General features: G+C 40.1%; 1 long non-coding RNA gene across 3 annotated transcripts; it reads right to left on the reverse strand.

Moving 5' to 3' along the window:
* Positions 1 to 5,258: 5,258 nt before the first annotated feature.
* On the reverse strand, positions 5,259 to 19,603 carry LOC144372224 (uncharacterized). 3 transcript variants are annotated; one of them, XR_013432263.1, is made up of 5 exons: positions 19,473 to 19,603; positions 9,626 to 19,374; positions 9,193 to 9,471; positions 8,531 to 8,658; positions 5,259 to 5,735 (listed from the first exon to the last, which is right to left on the reverse strand). It is a non-coding gene; the product is annotated as an uncharacterized LOC144372224 (long non-coding RNA). The 3 variants fall into 3 exon arrangements; XR_013432265.1 differs by having other exon boundaries at positions 9,626 to 12,876; positions 13,722 to 19,592; XR_013432264.1 differs by lacking the exon at positions 19,473 to 19,603 and having other exon boundaries at positions 9,626 to 9,784; positions 11,135 to 19,031.
* Positions 19,604 to 23,708: the final 4,105 nt, after the last annotated feature.

Raw genomic sequence — 23,708 nt, forward strand, 5'->3', positions numbered from 1 at the left:
TTTGCTCCAGTGAATTAACTGGAAAAAAAACAAAACAGTGAATAAATTAATTGTAATAAACATATACCAAATAATTTTGTTATGCTAGAATATGCTAAGGTCTTCTAGTATATAATTCTGGGAAGAAAGTGGATTCAATAAGTTTTGTATTTATAGCATCTATTTGACTAAGAAGAAAAGTGAGGGTTGACTTCAAATTGCATTAGAAACTTTACACCCCATAGTATATAAAAGAATGAAGCAGTTTGATTTTGAATGAACACATGAGATGGCAGTTCCCTAGGTTTTTAAGTCCAAGTATAAAAGGCTAATCCATTGGATTGACAGTTATGTTTGTGTTTATTCTTGGTATTGGTCTCCTGGGATGAAATTTCACCCTGAGTTTTTTGCATGCACTCTTAGTTTGGCATTCTTGTTTCAGACCAAAGCGCTTCCTTTCTGCCACCTTCTCTTTCCTTTCCCCTCCCTCCACCCACTCTTTCTTCTTTCTCCCCTCTCTCTATTTTTCAGATACTGCACACAACTTTGATAGATCCCAAGCTCCAGGATGACCTCTGTGACTTCTATGGCCAATGCAGCTCCAGACACTGGCTTCTTCCTGGACCTCTAGGGAGTTTTTGTCCTGAATCTTTTCTCCTGCCACCCCTTCTCCTGGAATTCTACAGCTCTATTCAATGATGTCCTCCCCCACCACGTTTCACCCAATCTGACTGCTGATGTGTTCTTACCTTAAAACTACATGACTTTTTTTCCTGGAGCAAAAAGTAATGAGGCTTGTGGGCAGTGTGAACCTGGAATCTGGAAAGGAGAGTTCAGACGACACTGGGTATCCAGAGTTCTTGGCTGTTATGGTGCAAAGTGGAGCCATGAAGAGATGTTTCGAGGTGAAGTGTTTGAAATCATAATTGAAGATTCAGCAAGAGAGCAAATTGGGATGAGTATTAGGGAGAAAAAAATGGATGTGAATGAGGCAAAGAGGAAATAAAGTACATAAGATGGGATGCTTTAAGCTTTTGAAAGTACTAATTATTGATAATTACATATTATCAATGTCAGTCACTCCAAATCAATTAGAAAAGTGATGAAAATTATGGAACTCTTCAAATTCTCACAGAGAAACACATAACATTACTAGCTTTTTAGTAGCAATGTTGAGCCTAGTCTCACCAATGTTAGACACCAGGAAATTAAAAGAAACACATATTTAAAAGGCATATTAGAAAGAGTTAAAAACTTTCATCACAGGGTCCAGGGATGTAGGTCAGTGGTGGAGCACTTGCCTAGCATGAATGAGTTCAAGGATTTGATTCCTGCTATATAAAAAAGGAGAAGGGATGTTCATTATAATCCATGTTGTTAAAATGTTGGCAAAGGACTAGGTTGTGGCTCAGTGTCAGAGCACTTGTCTTGCACATGTGAAGCACAGGGTTCTGAAAATAAACAAAGATAATATGTTCTTGTGAAACTAAGAAAACCATTTTAAATAAACATTTTTAAATAATGTTGGCAGAAATATGTTCCTCAATATTGGTGTTTGAATGAATTTGATATGCAACATATCTATGTGTTTTAACAATTTTAAATATACTGTTTTGATATAGGAATTCCACTTTTAGGAATTTATTGTACAGATTTATTCACAAAAAAAAACTCTATTAAGGAAAAAATAGTGTTCTTTCATAGTACAAGATAAAAATAATCCACTTAGTTAGAAATAAAGCAACCCTTAAAATCTCAAAGGAAATAGACAGCATAGAGGTTCTAGGACATATTAAATATCCTTATAATTCTAAGAGGTAGAGAGCATTAAGGAATTTTATATATATCTAAATTTTTATGATATTTAAAACATGGCTCCCTTTTGATATGGAATCACATAAATTTTACATCTCTAAACAAAGATAATGATGCTACAAAATTTTATACATTTTGTATAGGACCTTTAATAAAAAATATTTGATAAAATCATTCTCTAATTTCATATCTTCCACTTTCATTCTCTTTCCTGTACTACTGGAAATTATTCTAGTGAAATGAAATTTAAGTAATGAATATTCTAGCAAAGTATTTAGTAAGACTCACAAAAACTACAAAAATATTATGAGATTTTAGTTTGCAAAATGGATGCAAATGATATCAAAGATAATTATATAAGAACTTTATAAAATTATGGATGGATTTAAAAATTACTAAAGATTATTCAATGACAAACTTTATATAATACAAACATTACTTAAGACAAGTAAATGTGTCATAGTACAGTTAAGTGGAGGTCAAGTCAGGAGATAATTCCTCTTCCTGGTGCATTCACCAGCTAAGACCAAAGCACTTGGCCTCCCTCTGTGCTACTTATCAAAGACTGAGCCTTCCTCAGCCTGGGGAATTAGAACACATACTGTGGCCCTCTGCCCATAGCAGAAACCCACCTGATTCTTTGGCATTCTTTTGCCTTAAGGTACTCATTCCTGAACTAAAAACTTAATCAATACATTAAATTAAAAATTATTGTCAAACACTATGGTTTTATAAAATATGCTGATGTTATATAACACGTGTTATATTATGCATGATAATTATTTTTTTCTTTCAGTTTCAAAAAAAATTAAAACAATTATGTAGGACCATAATGTATTTTAAGGCCCTAGTCACTTTGCACTGTGGATGGGTGAGCCCTGCCTGAAATCTTACTGATTTATGTTAACAGCAGCTAAGGCTCCGACTCTAGAGGGCCAAGTTATAAACCTACTACAAAGCAGAGTTTTATTGGCCCAAATGAATTGTTAAGAAGCAAGTTTGTGAAGGAGTCTATACTTTTATGGATGTTTTTAGAGCTCCTAATGATAAAAACTACTTCTCCTTGGATCATTGTGACAAAAAATGTGACAGTAAAATCCACACTGTAACTTCTTTCTCACAAATATATGCCACAGAGATTTTTTCATGGATCAGTTTTAATTCAAGATCATGAGACTTTGACTATATTTCAGAAAAATAATACCATATAGAAAATGAATGTGAACATAATCTGAGGAGTGTCCTGCCCTAAATTAAAAAAAAAATCACCATTTATCTAAATGTAATAATTTGAAATAGTTAGGAATTGAGAAAGTCAGCCATAGAGGTAGTTGTGTACTATCTCTATGCAATATTGATGCTGCCCATTATCAATAATGATATTTGATTATTAATGTTGCCCATTATCAACCTCTAAAATGTCTTTAATTCCAGCTACTCAGGAGGCTCAAGCAAGAAGATCATAAACACACAAGCAACATAGTGTGACTCTCTCTTCCAATATAAAAACAGCAGGAGATGTAGCTTGGTGTTAAAGTGCCCCAAATTCAATCCCAACTTGCAAGGAGGGGGGGGGGGACTTTTAAATGTCAGGTTTTTCGTTCTTTTGTTATCTATTACTTTATTTTGCCCATATTAAAATTTGGATTCTGCAATCTGAATACTCGGAAAATGAGAAATTATATCCCATCTGATTCAAATGTATGATATGTCAAAGTCATTGTACTGTCATGTGTAACAAAAAAAATTATAATGTGCTATGCTATGTAGTTCGTCTCATCATTTTCAATACTGAAAGCATAGTTGTATAAAGATTGAGACTTCTAATTTTGTTTTATGTAAATAAACCAAAGGAAAGTACATTATTAAAATGCTCAATATTTTGGTAGGCATGGTGTATGTGTGTGTAAAGCAGTGAAAGGTTCTCAAAAATGAAGATGTCATTTAGTACTATTACATTTGTAAAATATATCATCTCACAAGGTCTGGAATCATTTTTCCACAGTTACATATGTGGTCATGACACACTATAGGTGTTTTTTTCCCCCTTGGTGGTGCAGGTGAGTGAACAAAGAGCTTCATACATCTCTATACACAACTACAACTCCATTGTGTGTGTGTGTGTGTGTGTGTGTGTATGTGAGAGAGAGAGAGAGAGAGAGAGAGAGAGAGAGAGAGAGAGAAAGAGTGATAGAAAGAAGGACTTTTAATTTTGCTGTCACTGGCCTTGAACTTATTTTCCTCCTGCTTCAGACTCCAAATCCCTGGGATTACAGGCCTTGGCCTCTGCACCTAGCTTCCTTTGTTTATTGTGGAGGCTAAACCTCGAGTTGTCCCCAAGGTTCAAGAAAATCCATGAGAGGGAGAGGAAGAAAAGCTGATTTAGATTTTAACTTTTTAGGAAAAAGGATGATCCTATTGGAATCCTGTCTGTATATCTGAACCACAAAAATACTCAAACTTCTTCTTGACCTCTACTCCCATTCCATGCCACAGACAATTGACACTCAATTTAGCTGATGAGAAAAGCAAGGCAAACAAGTCTGATCTCACTGTTCAGTAAGACTTAGCACCTAAGCCCCTCTAAATCCAAATCCCCTCAATCTAAAACCTACGTGGTTTCAGGGAACAGGAAAGTTTAAAAATCCATGTCCATGCTAATGAAGGCATTACATCCCATCAAGCTGAGCTCAATGTATAATTTATGTTTTTATCTTTTGAGACAGGATCTTGTTCTGTTCTCCAGGGAGGCTTCAACGTCCTGGGCCCAAGCAATGCTCCTGCCTGAGCCTCCTGTGTAGCTTAGACTACTAGTAAACAACATGGCACCCTGCTGATGATAATTTGATAAAGCTACCTGAGCCAACTGACATTAGGCATATGACCCCACCCAAAAGCTTTCAGTTTTGGTGGATCTCAAAAGAAAATCTGTAAAGTCTCTTAACCTAGACATAGCCCACCAGGGCAGGATTCTGTCACTGTCTGGACATGTCTGACCTAGAGCTGATGTCTTGGATCCCATGATTGTTAACTCAGAAGTCCCAAGACTAGAGATTTCATTTTGATGTTCTTCTTAGTTAATAAGAAATTAACTGTAGACCATTTAAAGGATATTTATTGATGCTTATTCTCTCTCCTCTTCTGGAAGGTCACATTCAGTTTTGAGAAGACACCATCAAGTGGCCACCCAACTATACATTCTGTTAGCACACTACCCTCATATCTCCAGAGATGGCATTGAGTTCAGCCACAGATCTGAGCTGGGTAATTGGCTCCTTCCTGCCCCAGACCTACCTATACAGCTTCCCATCCTAACCCTTTACTCACCCCCTCCACATCAATAGACAAGCAGTGAATACAGGAATGGCTCATCATGAAAAATTCAATCACATTAGAAACTAGAAGAATTCTCAGTTCATCTAAAAAAAGAGTTCTTTAACAAATTAATTACACAAAGAATTTTTTTTTATTCAAGAACCTTTATATCATTTCAGAGATAAAGAACAAAATGAGGGATGATTACCACAGCCAAGATTTCAAAGTGCCTAGGCATGCAGAGCATAGTCCCAGTGCATTGAGTCCACAGGGGCTGTATGAAGGTCCCCAGTGATGTATTTCAGGTTCCTTCTAGGGCTTTGGCTGAAGGGCATTGTACTCCAAGGCATCCTCAAGATGAGATTCCTTTCCTTTCTGGGTTCCTCTGGGATGTGAGCCTCTGTTTTCAGCAGCTTCTAGTGACATGCTGGGCTCCAAGAGAAGGCCTGAGTGTGGGTTTGTCCAATTGTCCAGGCACTGGCACCTCCTGGGAAGTTCAGGACCCAATGGTCCCACTGACCATAGTGTTTGAAGATATTTGAGGTGACTAGAGCTCCTGAGAGGTTTTAGTCATTGGCTGCTGGATGGTCTTGAACTTGGTGCTGGTCCATCTCAACTCCCTGCTCCTGTGTAACAACACATACTGTTAGTGCATGACCTCAGTTCCCCAAAGACAGCTCCCTGCTCTTTGTAAGCCCAGTGAGGCAGTTGGCTTACTGGAAAATTCACATCTCTGCAGCTCTGGAGGCACTGGCAGGAGTGGCAGCTCAGTGAAGGAAAATTATCTGAGTTCAGGCCTAGGGGCATGCGGGGCTCTGGACAAGATCTCCTAAGAGTCAATGATCTCCAGGTTGACTGACAGACTTCCATAGCTTCAGCTTCCCTACCATGCCAAGGTGTGTTTTTACCTGGCCTAGGAAAAGGACCAACTCATTCAGTCTGGCATGGACTGAAGCTTTTCATAGTGTTCTGTCCAGTAGTTGACCTCAGAAGCAACACCCAATCATGTGGGAGGGACATTCATTTGCACCATACATTGATTGAAGAACCTCATAAGATTAAGGTGCAAGTGGACCAATCCTGAAGGCCTTTTGAAATTCCTTGGTTTTGATTGAATTAGGGAAAGGATGCGAGAATGAGGTATGATAGAAGCGAGCCTCTAGTTCTTTCAAGTTTCAATTCACTCCAAAAATTTTTTCTCTATTTCAAATAAACATAGACAAATTAACCATCTATGGTGGTGCACCTCTGCTCTCCCAGCAGCTTGGGAGGTCAAGGCAGGAGAATGTTGAATTCAAAGCCAGCCTTAGCAAGGGCAAGGTGCAAAGCAACTCAGTGAGACTCTGTCTCTAAATAAAATACAAAAAAAAAAAATTCAAAATCACTGGTCTAATTATGCACTTAATTTTTGTTAGTTTTTCGATGATTCTCGTGATTGAATATTAGGCTTTACCACAGATCTTTCTCTCAGCCCATTTTATCTTGTGTTTGGGACAAGATCTGGCTATCTTTCCTAGGATGGCCTCAAACATCTGTATTTCTTCCCTCAGTCACTTGCTTTTTTCGGATTGCCTGCAAGGGTCACTACACCTAGCTAGTTCTCCACATATGGACTAGCTGGTTTCAGAGACCAGACTCAGTGGTGCTGGATCATACTCTTAAGACCATGGATATGCATACCCTTGATGGCCTTGACAGTTTCACTGTGTTTCAAAAGTGAACACAAATATTTGAACCTCTTGATTTGCAAGATTTTGTGGAGCTTTTTGTATAAACACAATAGTGAACCATTTTCACACATGACTTTTAACAAGTTATAGGAAGAGGATTGATTCATTCTTCAGGAGATTATATTTTTAATTGATGTAAAAAGTTTCAGGGGACATACTCAATTGTATTTAGAAGAAGTTTTAACATTTCCTTTTTTTTTCTTTTTCTTTCTTTCAACTATTGTATTAAGTATCATTGGGTATTGACTCTAGGACTTCATGCATGCTGGCAACCACTCTCCCACTAATCTGCACTCAAAGTCCCCATCTGCAACTTATTAAGATCTTTTTATGTACATTTCATCTGCTGCTTCAAATTCTGACATAGTAGCCTCTGATGTGCCTTAGCACACCCCAACTCTCTATTGTTCTGCAGTGGACATTTGTATTGCTGCTGTCCCCATAACCACACATAATTGTCTCTATGAACCTGTGGGAGAATTTCTCTAGAACAGGTGACGATTAATAAAACTGTTTCATAAAAAGTGTATGACCTTAATTTTACCGATAATTGACAGATTTTTTCTTAGGGTGCAGCATTTATTTTCCAATAGTGATGTGCAGTAATGCATGCACATATTCCCCCAAAACACTTGGAATGACCCAGTATTCTGACATTTGCCATGGGCTTTGTGGCTCTGTAGAGGTTTACTCTGGTGCTGATGGCTACCTGTCCAGTCTTTTCTAATTTCTGAAACTCTCTCTATGGGCCAGTTGCTGTGCAATTTTTGAGAGACATTCTCTGATATTCAGTCTGAAATCTGCTTTTGGTTTTTGATCGGATTGCTAATTTTCTTTATCCCTTGTGCATAAACTGTGTGTGTTCAGTGTGGGTTCCTAAAGACTGAAGGAATACAATCATGCTATTATATTAGACTTTGTGCCTTGAGCTTATTATAATCTCTTTTACTTTTGACAACCCCAGAAGAATGGATACATAAAATAATACATTTCCTGTTGGGCTGGGGTTGTGACTCAGAAATACAGTGCTCACCTAACATGTGTGGGGCCCTGGGTTTGATTCTTAGCACCACATAAAGAGAAATAAAGAAAGGTATTGTGTCCATCTACAACTGAGAAAAAATATTTAAAAATACATATTCTCCATAAAAAGAATATTTAAAATTTTTAGGATGTTTTTATAAGGTTAGTTTTATATAATTTTTTCTTTGAGAAAATGTACAGGTAAAAGAAAACATGTCTTTCAAAATTTCATCTAGATACTTTATAGGTTTTCTTCTGTGTAAGCCTTTCCATCAAGAAATACATTGTTTAAATAGAGACATTTGTACATTTTCTATATAGGTTAACTCATTACCACAGGGATCCAGGGACAAGAGGCAGACATTCTGCCTTCCAGGACCTCTTCTCCCTGGTTGGTATTAAACTGGATCACAGTGACACCACTCAGAGATGCTAGTGTCTGAGAAGCTGTGTTGGTCAGGGACAGCCTTGTGGCTGTCTTAGACACTGAAGACTCCAGGCCCTTCCTTAGGTAGATGCAGGATACAGATATTGTGCAAAGAGACACATTTCCCAGCTAAGGAGCTCCTATCATCCCATACTTTCTTTCCTATACTTGGATAGATATATTTGTTTCAGGCTAAAATTTGGGGCTTCTTTGCATCGCCCTCTCTGGATACTTTCCATACCTCTGTCCACCAAAGGAGACCATCTCTAAGGCTCCAATGTCCAGTCCACAGCACAGCTCAGAATCAGAGCTCTGTCTCCTACTGCTTGCAGCACTCCTCCATCCTCTCTTCTCTCTTCATTCTGCCTCCTGTTGATCAAGAGAACCAAATATTCATGAGAGCCTGTACAACAACATCAATTGCCTATTAGAAAGTAAACAAGGAGACTTTGGTAAGTGATATATCTTACATTTTTCTGGAACAAAAGTAAAAACAAAATCTACCAATCTGAACACTCAGTACTCCTAAAACTCAGTGGTCATAAATCAGGGTTAGAAGTTTGCATGTCTCTAGGGAGCCTGTCTCTAGGACTATACGGATTTTACCAAGAGAAGCTGCCAGGTCAGGCGACTGTCTGGTTGCTTTGCAGCATGGCACTCTCCTGAGGATGAATTTGAGTTCTTTGATGTCATAGGCATACGGTTCTGGAAAAGCAGGCAGGTAGAACTAGGGATGGTTCTATGGTGTATGGGCAAGTGTCTGGGTGGAAGGAGACCAAATATAGCAGCCCCCATGGCCTATATTTTAGGCTTTCCCACCTCGGTTCTCCCAGCTGAGGACAGAAAGGGAAAGCACTTCCCAGAATCTTCTAAGCTCAGTGACAAAGGCAACTGGGATCTTACTGTCACTCTGTAGATTCCAGAGCCTGCTTGTCACAGGAGTGATTGGTCCATGACTTTGGCCTCTAGATCAGAAGAAGCAGTGGCAGGACTGAAAGAGGAGGGAAAAAATTGAGTGGCTGCTCAGCATTTGTTATTTATTGATGGCCCACTTGAATGAACAATTTTAAGGTAGAGTTCATTATGTTGGATGATGATGGTACTCTTGGCAGCAAATTGCTTCACAAGGTTGGGTCTGATGAACTTCAGTAGAAAAGCAATCATCTTTACTGTCCTGTATATCTAAGAAGAAAAAAATAAAAATAAAAGAAAAAAGAAGACAAATCATCTTGGATGCAATTATAATATATCTAATTGGTATGAGTAATTCATTAGATTAAGTAATTAATTAATTAGATTAAGTAGATTAAGGCTAAAATATTTCACAAAGGCTTACTCATTATGAAACACCAGATTCTCTGTTTTCTTTGTGTATGTGAAATCCCATTATCACAGCACTTCTTTAGGGCTTGTACCTTTGCTTTTACAAAGGCTGAATTCATTATCCAAAATCACACCAAAGGCAATGCTGCAACCGAGTCCTCTGTAGAGAGTCCTGTTAGGAGAAAAGATAAAAATCAATTCTCCACTCTTGATTGGAATTCTCAGCTACCTGTTTTGTTTCTCTACTGATGAATTCCTAAATTATAAAGACTAAGGGGAATAGAGAGGTGGGGTGGGGGAATGGAAAGCTATACTCAAATATCAAAAAAAATGGTTCAGACTTAAATTCTTATCTCAACATTTAATAGATTAAAATGTGATTATAAATTTAACATTTTTAAGTCACAGCTGATGGACATTATTCAATCTGTGAAGTGAGAACAAAATTCTTAATTTTGAAACTTATGTCTTAGGATTCTAAGAAACCATAGGTCAGTCCAGCATAGTTGTGTCACACACTTGTCATCACAACAACTAGGAAGCTGAGGTAGAAGGAATAAAAGTTTGAAGTCAGGTGAGGGACTAAAGGAGACTCTCTCTCAAAATTATAAAAAGCCTGGAACTGTAGCTTTGTTCTAGTGACCTTGCTTCAATTCCCAGTACTGAAGAAGAAAAAAGGAAATATGAGCAAAGTAACAACAGTTCCTGAAACATAGTACAACAAATAACCTTTGTAAAGGTTTGATCATTCTTACATGATCATACTGCTTATTATCTTAGAAGCATAAACCCAATGAAGAACAAAACTGTGGCCCTTTAAAACATCTCCCTAATGTAAAAGAATTTTTCATGTTTTACTACCAGAGCCCCTTTATTGGTATTTTCTTTCAGCCACAGAGCCTTCCTAAATATCCCAGGCTTTCTAAACATTGAAGTCCTCCCACCTCAGGTTCCTTAATAGGTGTGATTACAGGTATGGCCCACTGTTGCAAGGTTACCAGAAATTGGTTATTAAAAAATTATCAGAAGCACACATATATTTACATCTTATAGAAACACTGGCCCCCTGTTTAATGATCCCTTCAATGTCATCAACTCTGCATTATTATTCAATCAAGCATATTTCAGCAAGGTGTTATGAAAAGAGCTACATGTATGGCATGTTCTCTCTCAAATGTAGAATTTTATAAACAAAAAGTTTACTTGAATGTAGAGTAAGGATTATTAGGGTCTAGGAAAGATTGAGGAAAAGATGGAAGACAAGTTGGTGGAAGTCACCAATGCCCTTGGTATGAATGAAGATATAACATGAACCCCTTCAATGTTTGTTGTAAATATGTCAATAGACACATTTTTAAACCAATACAAAAAATGAACATGAAAAAAACTAATTATTTTCTCTCCTGTGGGAGCAGGTGCAGAATTCTGTAGTACTTGAGTTCTACCTGGAAAGGGACCACAATGTGGGGGGAAATTTCCCACCTTGGGAAAGCCTTGAGCAAGCAAGAACCAATCCAGTTACCTGAGGGTTGCTGAGAAGGATCCTTAAACTCACAGAAATTACTTCCTTTATGGATAGGATTGGAGGCTTCTGTATAAGCACCTATCAGGTCTTGGCATCCCCAAGCTACTGTAGATGAGGTCCTAGTCCCAAAAGATCAGTGCATGCAAAAGTACAGAAGGAAAGATGAGCCTGTTGGACACCACATATGTCTCCAAGGGGCATTCCCACAGCTTTTTTGGTCTCTGAAACCCATTTCTATTTCAGATCCACTGCCCTGGGCTGCCAGCCCCACACAGGAGCCCTGCAGATTCACATCTTCCTTGTTTGGGTTGGAAGGTACAAGGTGGAGTGGTGCCCAAACTGAACCTGGAATATCCAGCTATACTAGTGTCTTGGTGCAGGCACACTTTCCATCTGTGCCCTTCGTATTCTAGACCTTTAGGAAGATTTTCAGATTAAATCAGCCTCTTTTGGTCTATAATAACATAATGAGATTTGTATTAATGGATTATAGTAATTGTGAGGGATTTTCTAAAAATATTTATTTAGTTGTAGATGCACACACAATATCTATGTATTTTTATGTGGTACAGAGGATTAAACCCAGTGCATCACACATGTGAAGCAAGCACTTTACCACTGAGGTATGGCTTCAGCCCAGAGAATTTTTCTAAATGACATTTTATCCTCTCTTTAAATAAAAGAAAAAAAAAGTAAGTAGTTATTTCATGAATTTAGTCAGTTAGTTGTAAAGCAGAAGAGCAAAACCCTCAGTGAATGGCAAAACAAAAGCCCCTTCTTTTGACATTTGCCTTTAGGTTAAGCCCCAACTTTTGTCTTGCCATTTTCAAACTTAAGCTCTTACCAGCACCAGATTCTGAGTTGGGCCCTGGCTACTATGCTACTCCTATCATTCAGAATCCTATAAGTGAGTTATCATTAGGTTTATCATAGAAAGCATATCATTTCTTATGAAAAATTGACATTTTCCTTTTATCTTGTTTTATTCAGAGTGAGAAAACTAGAGGGAAATATGAAAGGCAAAGGGCAAAATATGAAAAAGATGGTCTCCTCTCAAGAATAAAGGAACTGGCAGGGGTTGTAGTTCAGTGGTAGGGGGCTTGCCTACCATGTATGAGGCACTGGGTTGGATTCTCAGCACCACATAAAAAATAAATGAATAAAATAAAGCTATTGTGTCCATCTGCAACTAAAAACTTTTTTAAAAAGGAAGGAACTTAAATTTGATTAACAATTAGAAGTGTTTGAATAAATGATCTGCACATTTCTTTTACTGTCATTAGATATAAAAAGACAGACTCTTGATCTCCCATGGTTTATTAATGTTCTAGGTTTATGAAAAAGTTTTTAGAAAATAGAAAAAATATCTTAACTCATTGCTTAAGAGATCCTGACAAATCATAGAGTGTACTTATTAATCACTAAAGGCCACTGAAATGAAAACAATGTTACTGAGATGTAAAAAAATTTTAACTACCTAAAATAAAACTTTCTTTCCCAGCAACATCAATACCCCAGAGTATATCCTAACATTTGAAAGGGTGGATGTTGGAGCATCATGGTGCTGAAGACCAGTGTGTCTCACTGATCCAAAGCAGAATCAAGAGGCAGAGGTTGTGTTGTCTTGCCTGCCTAATGGCTCATTCCAACCACGCCTATTCACACCTCACCAAGCAAATATCTTCACTTCTGCTCATTTCAGTGGTGGTAAGTGTGCTGCAGCAGCCAGAAACAGGATCCTGTTTGTGAATGAAAAACAGATAAGGCTGTCTTAGCCTTCCCACTTTCTGCCCTGTGGGCCTGGGTCCCATTGGCTGTGGATTGTAGTCTACTGATGGCTGTGAGCTGTTCCATGCTGGGAGGCCTTCACCTGAGAGCAGGCTGGAACTGCACTCTCAGGCTCCCCACAGACCTACTGAATCAGAATCTCCTGTTAAAGTATGAGCAGGTGATTCCTTTTGGTATTAGAGTTTGGGGAGCACTCTGGTAGCTAAAGAACGATTTTCTAAGGGTGTGGAAACCAGAATTAGACAGGCATCAGTATAGATAAGTAAATAAAGTCAGGTCACATCTAGGAGGCCAATTTTGAGTGAGTCTGGGAAGTGGGAGACTGTCCCTGAGGGATCTTATCAGGAACCTGCCCCTGCTCCAACCTGTTGTCAAAGTAACCAGTCTCAGGAAAATCTCTGCCCTACAAAGAGCTATAAGGTTATTAGGGTGTTTTTCCTCTACTCCATCCTGCCCTTCCACCTTCAGCCTACCTATTTCCCACCTTTTGGCCATCCCACCAAGCATTCCTGGGCCTAGTCATGACCACAGGAAGGAGAAAAATAAGGAGGGAAGGAGAACATCAAAGGAAGCCTAGGACATATAAAAAGGGCAGAACACCTGGCTTCTCGGGATACCAGGATATCAGCTACGCCCCCTTTCTCCCTCGCAAGAGTAGTCTTTTAAATAAACCCTGCTTCATTTGCTTGCCTTGGCCTGCTTCTCTAATGTTCAAACTTCAACATGTGCAGAAGCAGCAGTCTTCACCAATAACCAGTGATATCATATTTGGAGATTCATATTTTGAGGAGCTTACCTCTATACTGAGGTAAGCTCCTCTCCATACATCCCACATCAGTTTGAGGTACATCTTTCTTTCTCTTATTTTGGAGGATGATGGGTACCTGTCGGCTATTTAAATGCAGTTAGTGCAGCCACTACTCGTCAAGACTAGGGTGAAAGGTTTCTGGGCTAGGAAGCTGTTAATCACCTGTTAAACACAGAGCAGGTATGTTGGCATCTGCTGACGCCTCTTCCTACTCTTCTGTCCAGGCTCAGAGAGCAATTGGCTTGAGTATACAGTGTCCCTAGTCCCGATCTTCCTTGGATGTGTGGAAGTGGATGAAGGAGTATGGAACAACATGAGGAATTTCTGGCCTGAGCTACAGTCAGGGGAAAATTCTAAGGTTCCTTCTCTGAAAATTCCTCCCGGCTGCCCTAGGAGGTATAAAAGGTGACCTGTAGATGAATGACACTGAGGGAAAGCCCCAGTTACATTTGCCTCCATTTGAGCCACACAACACTCCCAACCCCATGTCCATTCCCTCCTGGATGCTCCCTTCCTTTGCAAATCAGAAACACTGGCAAACACTGGAGAAGGAGAAAAGAGTGTGGTGGGGTGGGGGGCGCAAGGGGCACCGAGGGGAGTGCGTGTGGTAGGGGACCCAAGCAAGGGGCCCCCGGATTGACCCAATGACCCAGAGCGGCGCCACCCAACCCCACAGCACGCCACGAGACACGACGACGAACACGCGCACAGGGGCCCGGCACAGGAGCCAGGCCCCAGGACTGGAGCTTAAAGCTCCATGGTTAGGGAGGGCTGGCTTGGGTTAGGGGCAGCCCCCAAAGGAAGAGGACAGAGGAGGGAAGGTAGAGGATCCCGCAGGCCAAGGTCAGCGCAGCGCCCACGTCCACTGCCAGGTGTAAGGCTACGGGCAGCCAAGGGGGCCCAGGCGAGGGGCAGGGCTGTGTTTCCCCTAGGGAGCCTCGAGGGCTCAGAGGCCAGCCCATTGCACTCCTCTGCAATCCAGGGGAGTAGATCCTCCAGACAGGGACCTGGAGCCAAGCAGGGCCAAAGGAGGGCCCTGGGTGTGGAAAGGATTCCAGCGCCAGCATGAACCTTGGTGTCTGGGTGGGTAGGGACCCAGGACCCATGAAGGAGCCCAGGCTGGGGAGAATCAGGTTGACTGGAGGGACCAGGCAGTGCAGGGATCCCACAGCACCAGGGCTAAAAAGGGGAGGTTCAAGTGGAGGCACCAGCAAGAAGCCTGAGATCCAGAGATGGGGACAGGGCCAGGGTCCTGGAGATGACTGGTCTGGGACTATAGCAAAGAGCCAGGCCCAGGTCTGAAAAGCCAGTTACCACGCCCCCCATCAGTCCCAGGGGATGGGAGGAAGGGAGTGGAGACAGTGGATCAGGTGGCACAGGGGGGAGGAATTCTCAAGGCTCAGGTCCACCTCAAGCTGTCTGGGGTCCTGGAGCATGGTCACAGGTCTGAGAAAGAGGATGTCTTAATGATCCCTACTAAGGGGCCCAGGCACTGTCCCAGGACTATGTATCTAAGGAAAGGGTCTTGAAACCTAGACAAGGATGGGAATCTATGGCCATGGAAGTTGTACACAATGACATCGTAATTTTGTGAGGCCAAGTTTTTACGACCAGGCAGTAAACATGTGGGAATGGGATAATGGCACAGGACTGGTGCAGGGAATATTAAAAAGAAATTTAAACGGGTCCAAAGCAAGAAATCTAGGCAACAAGTGTAAAGAGCCAGTAACACCAAAAGGAAGAGATGCTGGGCATGGGGTGGGGGGGCTTATGGAGTATCTATCTGCAGCTTCCCCAAAAAAAGGCCACAACACTTGCATTGCCCAGCAAAATCCCCATATCCGGTGCCCACACTGGCACTGTTCAGCTGGATCTTATTTCCTTCACACATACCTACTGTGCACCTATGGCATTTCCTCATAACCCTATTTCTCACACTTGTATGGTAGAGCTGAGAGGCCTGATTGCCTGTGATGTTTCCAGCTCTGCTGCTGTGTCCAGTGTTCAGCCCCAGGTGTGACAGGAGCCCAGCAGTCCCATGACAATCCAATCTCAGGAAATCAAAAGTTCTAGGCAACCCCCTACCCCCATTCCACCCCACCACTATATGAAGGAAGGAGACTTACCATCTGAAGCAGGGACATCCGGCTTGGCCACCAGTAAAGCCCCTCAAGATAGAAAGGGCTTCTTCCTAGTCATTTCAGTAACATGATTCTCACACATCAGGTACTGGCTATGAGTGGGTCAAACTGGCCCTTCCTGAAAGTCTGATATAGGAGACATCCAGGAGCAAGTCTTCTGCTCAAACCTCAATTTTTTTGTGTGAGAATCATGCAAACCCATAAAAAATACTGAACTGTTGACAAAAGGTTTACCTCTGTGGTCCCAGTTACAGTCACATATGACATAACATTTCAGTCAATGAAGATCAGTTTATAAGTTGGTCCCATCAGACTAGATCGCTTAGTGATGTAGCCATCTTACTTTATGTGGGTACATACTCTGATGTTTGCATATGGACAAAATTACCTCAGGATGCATTTGTCAGAAAACATTACATCATAGAGCAATACCTTAAGTGTATGCCTGTGAACAAGCATCATTTTGTTCCTTTATATAAATTACTCTTACTTATATGCCTTATAATTAAAATTGTCTATTGTGCTCCAAAGAGAGGCTAAGGTAGAAAAGCTGCCTAAAATTTTACAGCCTGCTGCCTAAAGTTAGGAGTGTCAATCAGTGATTGCTTCCCTAGCTTGTACCAGGCCCTGGTTTTTAATCACAAGAACAAAACAAGTCCTAGAGCCTTAGTCTTCTAATTCCACAAACAATATGGGGCCACCAAACCAGAAAAAATTCAAGTGAATTTGCTCTTTCTCATCTCAGATGTGAACATGTCAATCCTGTGTTGACTTCATAGGATCAATTCCCCTGCTATAACCCTGCCCCTAATAACCAACCTTCCTCATGTCTGCTCTTTATTGAGTCTGAGTTTCTTCTGATATTCTAGACACTTGGACAATACAAAGCCATAAAACAAATTACATCATGAAACTCAGTTATAACAACTACATTATGCTAAAATAGAACCAATAATAAAATCTGTTACTGTTTTTAATCTGGAAAGCCCATGGTTAAGGCAATGCCACCATGTTCCAGAGGAGAATGTTCATGAGAGTTCTGACATTGCCAGTGGGTTAATCTATTAGTTGGCTTAATAATTTAAAGGGACCACAGGGAGGTGGTGAAAAGTATAGGCATATGGGGCATGAATGGAGGAAGTAAGTCATTATGGGTTTGGCCTTGAGGACAGTATTTGTCCTTGGCCCCTTCCTTTTCTACCCTGGTTCCCCACAGCCAAGAGCTGAGCAGCTTTCTCTACCATACCCTCTGCCATGATATTCTGCCTCATTTGGGTGCCAGATCAATGGTGCTAATTGACCATGACTGAGTCCACTGAAACCATGAACCAAAATAAACTGTTCTTTCTCCAAGTTGTTCTTGTTTAGGTTATTTTGATCACAGCCATGAAAAACTGACATAGCATCTTTATATCTTTTTTAGAATATTTTTTATTTGTCAATGGACCTTTATTTTAATTATTGATATGTGGTGCTGAGAATCAAACCCAGTGCCTCACACATGCTAGGAAAGCACTCTGCCGCTGAGCCACAACCTCAGCCCTAAAGTTATTCTTAAAAATATTTATCAAATATATAGAACCTCAATCATATAACCACAAATATTGACTTAATAAAATTATTAGTTACAACACCAGAAATGTACCACTTGCCTGAGACTCTGTTCCTCACAATTAACATCCTGGAGGCGTCAACCTATAGGAACTTGATGACAAGTACCAACACAAAAGTATTTTATTTTTTAAATACATGACTGAAATTACCATTAATTTTAAAATAAAGGCACTCTGCTTATTTTTCTATGAAATCTTTATACTGAAAATATAAATGTTCCTCCTGGTAAGAAAATATCCACCAAGTGCCTAAAAACATGAACCAATAACAAATGTATTCCTTAAGTACATCTTATCTTCATTTTCCTTGGAAAACCTATATTCAACCATTTCAGTTAATACTCAGTGGAAATTAAAGTTGATCATTCCCTTCTATCTTATAGAAGATAACACTCAACTGTTACTAAAAATTAAGCATAAAAACCAAAGTTCCTAAGCACTATAACTATATGGAATACAACTATTTTACTTCATTTCGCAAATGTTGCTGGTACTTAACCATGTGCCAAACATTACAAATTACTTCTGCTGAATTTCCATTACAGTCCTCACATGGGTCCATTATTTCTATCATTTTTGAAAACACACAAGTGATGAAAATTTTTATAACTCCCATATCAATATCATGCGGTCAATGTCCACAGGTCAAGTTCAAACTCCAAAGCAAGAAAGATTACCAAAAGACCCACAAAGGGGTTGGACACAGGAAAGAGGGTCCATCTGGTTGCAGCTTGTTGGGCCAGGCCACCCAACACCAATTCCCTTTCAATTCCCTCTTCCAGACCCTCTTTGCCCCCACCCACACAGCCCTGGGTGCATTTTCAGCAGCACTCACCCTAGGACTTTGTCCAGCAGGTTCTTCACCTCAGTACTCACAGTTTGTAGAGACCAGGAAGGGCACTGGCTGAAGCTGGGGAGATGCAGGAAGTAGGTGTGAAAAGTCCAGTTTCACGTGAAGGGTCAAAGGTGAAGGACAAATGCAAGAGCTAATGGATGCCAGGCCTGGGAAGAACCTCAGTGTCTAATGTACCATCCACTGCTTCCTCTCAATCCTCCTCAACAACTTTGTAACTTACTGCACCATCTACTAATTTCTTTCCTATTGCCAATCTCTCCCCCACTAGAACATATACCCTTTTAAGGGCAGCATTTTTCCTGGTAAGGAAAATATTGAAGCAATGTCCCCGAAGTCTAATTGAAAAGGATCATGTTATGATTTGGACATAAAGTGAAAACTGTTAATGCAGAATGATTCAAAGGTGAAATTATTACACTTAGAGCTGTGACCTAAATCAGTTCATCTTATTTTGAATAGAGTAATTGTGTGGTAATCATACACATGTGGGGTATGATTGAAGGAAGTGGGTCACTGGGTACCTATCTGGAATGGGTCCATATTCCCTATGGCCTCTTCCCCTTCCCCTCTTTCTATCTCCTGGCCAACATCAATGGGGCAGCACTCCTCCATCATGCCCTTCTGCCATGACATTCTGCTTCATTTTGGGCCCAGAGCAATGGAGTACGTCCACCATGGATTGAATCTCTGAAACTAGTTTTCTTATCATGAACTTTGTAGTTAGTGACAAAAACCTGACTAACACAGGCCACAAGCCTTGTCTAGCGGAGGTGAAGGATACAGGAATGCACATACTAGAAAAATGCCTCCTTGGAGGGCCAACCAGTAAATAATTCTGCCTTGTAGGTCATCCAGTGTGCTCCAGGACTCAACTCTGCTCCTGTGCCAAGAAAGCAGCCATGACTGTGTTCCAGTGAAACCTTACTTAGAAAAACATGTGGTAGGCCAAATTTGATGCACAAAAAAAACCATGTCCTAAATGAAGTAAAGTTCAAGTACACAGAAAAATGCCATCATTGGATTGGGTGGATCTGTCAAACAGAAACAACAATGGCAGAGGTTTTAACAAGTCTAACAGTGACACAAAAACCTGAAAATAATGCCCCAGGCTGGGAGTGGTGGCTCCTACCTGTAATTCCAGCAGCTCAGGAAGCTAAGACAGGGGGATTGTGAGTTCAATGCCAACCTCAGCAACTTATCAAAGCCCTAAGCAATTTTCTGAGACCCCTGTCTCTATGTAAAATATTAAAAAGTATTGGGTAGGTGACTTGGTAGTTAAGTACCACTGGGTTCAATCCTCAGAACCTGAAAAAAAAAATTAAAAGGTACCACATTGTTAGCTAGAGACAGGACCACAAATGTAAACATTAAGAACCTGAATCTAACCTGAATCTAATATCAACCTCACAGCCTCAGGAACATATTTTGTAAGGTCAACACCCACTTGAGTTTATAAGGTCAACACCCAGTTAAGAGTTTAACACAGGTACAACTGAATTTTATAACCAATCTCATGGTGGAACTAAAGGACACAAGCTTTCAGGGACCAGACAGGAGTACTGAAGAACATTTCTACTACCTGATGATACCTGCACCAATTACACAAAGTAGAAAATAAAAAAAAATAAGAAAATGAAAATCCATCATTTCTCATTCTCATGAAAATTATTAGAAAAATCACTGAATCAGCAATAACCTCATATAAAAGTCCCTTTCAGGGCTGGGATGCAACTCAGTTGATAGAGTGCTTACCTTGCATGCACACCATGTTGGGTTCAATTCCCAGCACCACCAAAAAAAAAAAAAAAGTCTCCCTTTCACAACAGACATAAAATATTTAAATCCTCAGGAACAAACAACATAAAATATATGCAGCTCGGGGCTGGGATTGTGGCTCAGTAGTAGCGCACTTGCCTAGCAGGAGCAGGACCTGGTTCAATCCTCACCACCACATAAAAAAATAAATAAATAAAAGCATTTTCTTGTATCCATCTACACCTAAAAAAAAAATATTAAAAAAATATGCAGAGCCAAACTTCAGTAAGGGGAACATGTGGTGACTGAAGGGAACACATGCCCTGCATGGGTCAAAAAAACATTAATTTTGGAAACAAGATGTCATAATGAATGTTAATTTTAATCAATATCACAAACTTTGGGAGCAAGATAAAGTTGTTGGAAAATATATTTGAAGAGGTATGGGGAAGGGGGCCAATCTTGTAAAGACTAGCTGTGATATGTGGGAAGCCAGAGTGAATGCTTTGTCTATTTCAGGACCCCACAGTCCTGTAGGCAGGAGCAACCACACTTTTTTTGGTTAGAGAGGTGTGGTGAGTGCAGTGCTGGGGATGGAACCCAGGGTCACTCTATCATGGAGCAACAATGTGGCCATTTTAATTTCTAACAGCATTTTGTAAGTTGCTGAGGCTGGCTTCCAACTTGCAAACCTGCTGCTTAAGCCTTCCCAGTCACTAGAATTATAGGCATGGGCCACCAGGCCAGCCAGGTTCTTCTTCTAAGAAATCATTTTCTCCGCCCACTTACTCCATAAAGCTCCTGGGTAGCCTTTTCAGACTCTAGAATTACAAAGGCTTGGAATAATGGCATCTTCTGTCCACCTGGTCATGGGTTGAGCCTAAAATCAGGGCAGAGGGTGGCTTGGTTTTGGTGCTAGGCCATACGTTATGTAAGTATGAAATATTTCTAAATACTTCTAAATGTTTGATGTTTTGGAGAGTTTTCCCTCCTTGCTAGAAAATGATGTGTTGCCAGACCTTATATGTCCCATCAGACTTTCCATGTGTCAGCCACTGATCTAAACTACTGAGCTTCAGAAAAATCTCCACTCCATAGTTTTGCCAGACACCCTGAGAGCTTAGGTTAAGGTAGGGCCACCTCTGTCATGTGAAAGACCATGACACTTCTCTGAAAGCCTGGAGCCAAGCAGTGACAAGGCCTCATCAGCTGCAAATTAATCTCAAAAGCCTCATCAACCAATACCACCTGTATCAACTAGTAATTAGAGACCTTACCTGTTATCCTGACTGTCCACCAAGGTGGTCAAGCTGGCTTCTTCAAGAACTGCTCCTGTACAGGAAAATCTCAGCTTCAAGGACACTTTACTTTTCACAAAGCCTTTTTCCATATTAATTGAACAGTGGGCTTTAAGAATTTTGCAAACCATTAATATGTGGTTAAAGTACTTCATCTACCAGCAGTATGCTATGAAGATTTTTCACATTATTCTCTCCCCTCTGAGCATGTAAACCTACACAAAAATTCTCATTCTATTTCAATAAACTCTGATTCAGCAAATCATCTCTTCATTTCTGTCATATACAACAACTGGCTGCCAGCAGGATTTCATAATTCATAGAGGTAAATATTGAACAAGGTTCAAATTTTAATTACAATTTTAATGAAAGCATAGAGAATACAAATTGCATAGCATTCTTCTTCATGCTCAATATTCCACTGTATTTTCAACTTTGATGACCTGGGAAGAATTTCTAAAAGTGGCAAAAACTATAAGAATTCTGTGCCATGCTCACAAACACTTCTGTCAAATTAGTTCAGTAGCATAAAGCTGTTTTCACTATAACTTGTGATATGTGCACTACTCAGTACCTTAAGATGATGGCATAAATTTTTTTTGACCAGTAAGCATATAAAGGTAAATGAGTAAATTACTATTCTTAATCTTTTCATTTTGAAATTTTGAAACTATTCTCTATCCTAACAAGCTAGAAAATTTTAATTACTTATATATTTATGTAACAGGAATTAAACCCAGAGGACTTCAATCACTGAGCCACATCCCCAGCCCTACTTTGTGTTTTATTTAGAGATGGGGTTTCACCAATTGTTTTGGACATCCCTAAGTTGCAAAGCATGGCTTTGAAGTCATGATCCTACTGCTTCAGGACCCTGAGCTGCTGAGTTTATGGGCATGCACCACAACACTCAACTAAGTTACCAAGTTTTAAATACATGGTATACATAAAACAATAAGTTGGAAGCCAGGAATGCTGGTATGTGCATGCAATTCCAGTGAGGTGGGAATTTGAGGCAGGAGGATCACAAGTTTGGGGCCAGCTAGGAAACTTAGTGAGACCCTGTCTCAAAAGCAAATTTAAAATAACTGGGGCTATAGTTCCTTAGTACAGCACCCATATACCCCCAGTCCAGAAAATTAAGGTATGAAGATCTCCACTATCTACACGTAGTAATTTAAAGACAAACAATTTCAGATCACACAGATGGTTCAACTACGACCTGTCTACATCGCAGAACAAGGCTTCTGTATGCATTTTACAAGTATCTTTTCAGGTTTAAGACCTCAAGAATACACACTCCTTGTATGAAAACTCAAACAACTGAGTGTTGTGAAGGCACACATCTCACAAGAAAAATTTACATACTCATGGGCTGATGATGAAATTTCCACATTCTTTATAATCCTACTGCCACTATCTCTATCCAATGCTTTAATACCTTGCTTAAATAAAAGCTTCAATTGCTTACTAAACCCTTAAAACAGAGACAAAAACCAAAGTTCTTTAGCAAGCTACAAAATCATTAAAAAAAAAAAAATGGAAAGCCCCTGCCCCTTGTAATCCCAGAAACATGGAATGCTGAGGCAAGAGGAATGCAAGTTCAAACCCAGCCTCAGAAACTCACCAAAGCCTTAAGCAACTCACTGAGGCCCTAAGCAATCACCAAAGCCCTGTCTTTAAATAAAATATAAGAAACTAGCTGGGTATGTGATGCAGTGCCTCTGGGTTCAATCTCCAGTACCAAAACCAACTAAACAAACGAAGATATACATACAATAGCAACACTCCTGTGAAAACATTACTACCAGCAAGGATCACCAATACATCTTATTATACAGAAGATCACCACTGATTATTCTAAACACTTGAAAAGTCTTAATTAAAAACAGGAGAAGACTGGGGTTGTGGCTCAGTGGTAGTGAGCTTGCCTGGCAGTTGAGATACTGGGTTAGATTCTCAGCATCACCTATAAATAAATAAATTTTTAAAAATGTCCATTGACAACTATATATATACTAAAAACAAACAAAAAACATGAAAGCCAGGCACAGTGGTAACCATCTGTAATTCCCTCTCAGTCACTTGGGGAATAAGGAAGAAATACAGAAAGTTACTGAGCAGCCTCGGCAATTTAGGCCTTGTGCCAGAATAAGCAATAAAATCTGCTGTGGCTAAGCCAGGCGAGGTAGTGCACACCTATAGTCCCAGTGGCTCCAGAAGCTGAGGCAGGAGGACTAACAATTCAAAGCCAGTTTCACCCATTTAACTAGGCAGTAAGCAAATCAGTGAGACCGTCTTTAAAAAAATAT

This window comes from Ictidomys tridecemlineatus, assembly GCF_052094955.1.
Source record: "Ictidomys tridecemlineatus isolate mIctTri1 chromosome 1 unlocalized genomic scaffold, mIctTri1.hap1 SUPER_1_unloc_8, whole genome shotgun sequence".
NCBI lineage: Eukaryota > Metazoa > Chordata > Mammalia > Rodentia > Sciuridae > Ictidomys > Ictidomys tridecemlineatus.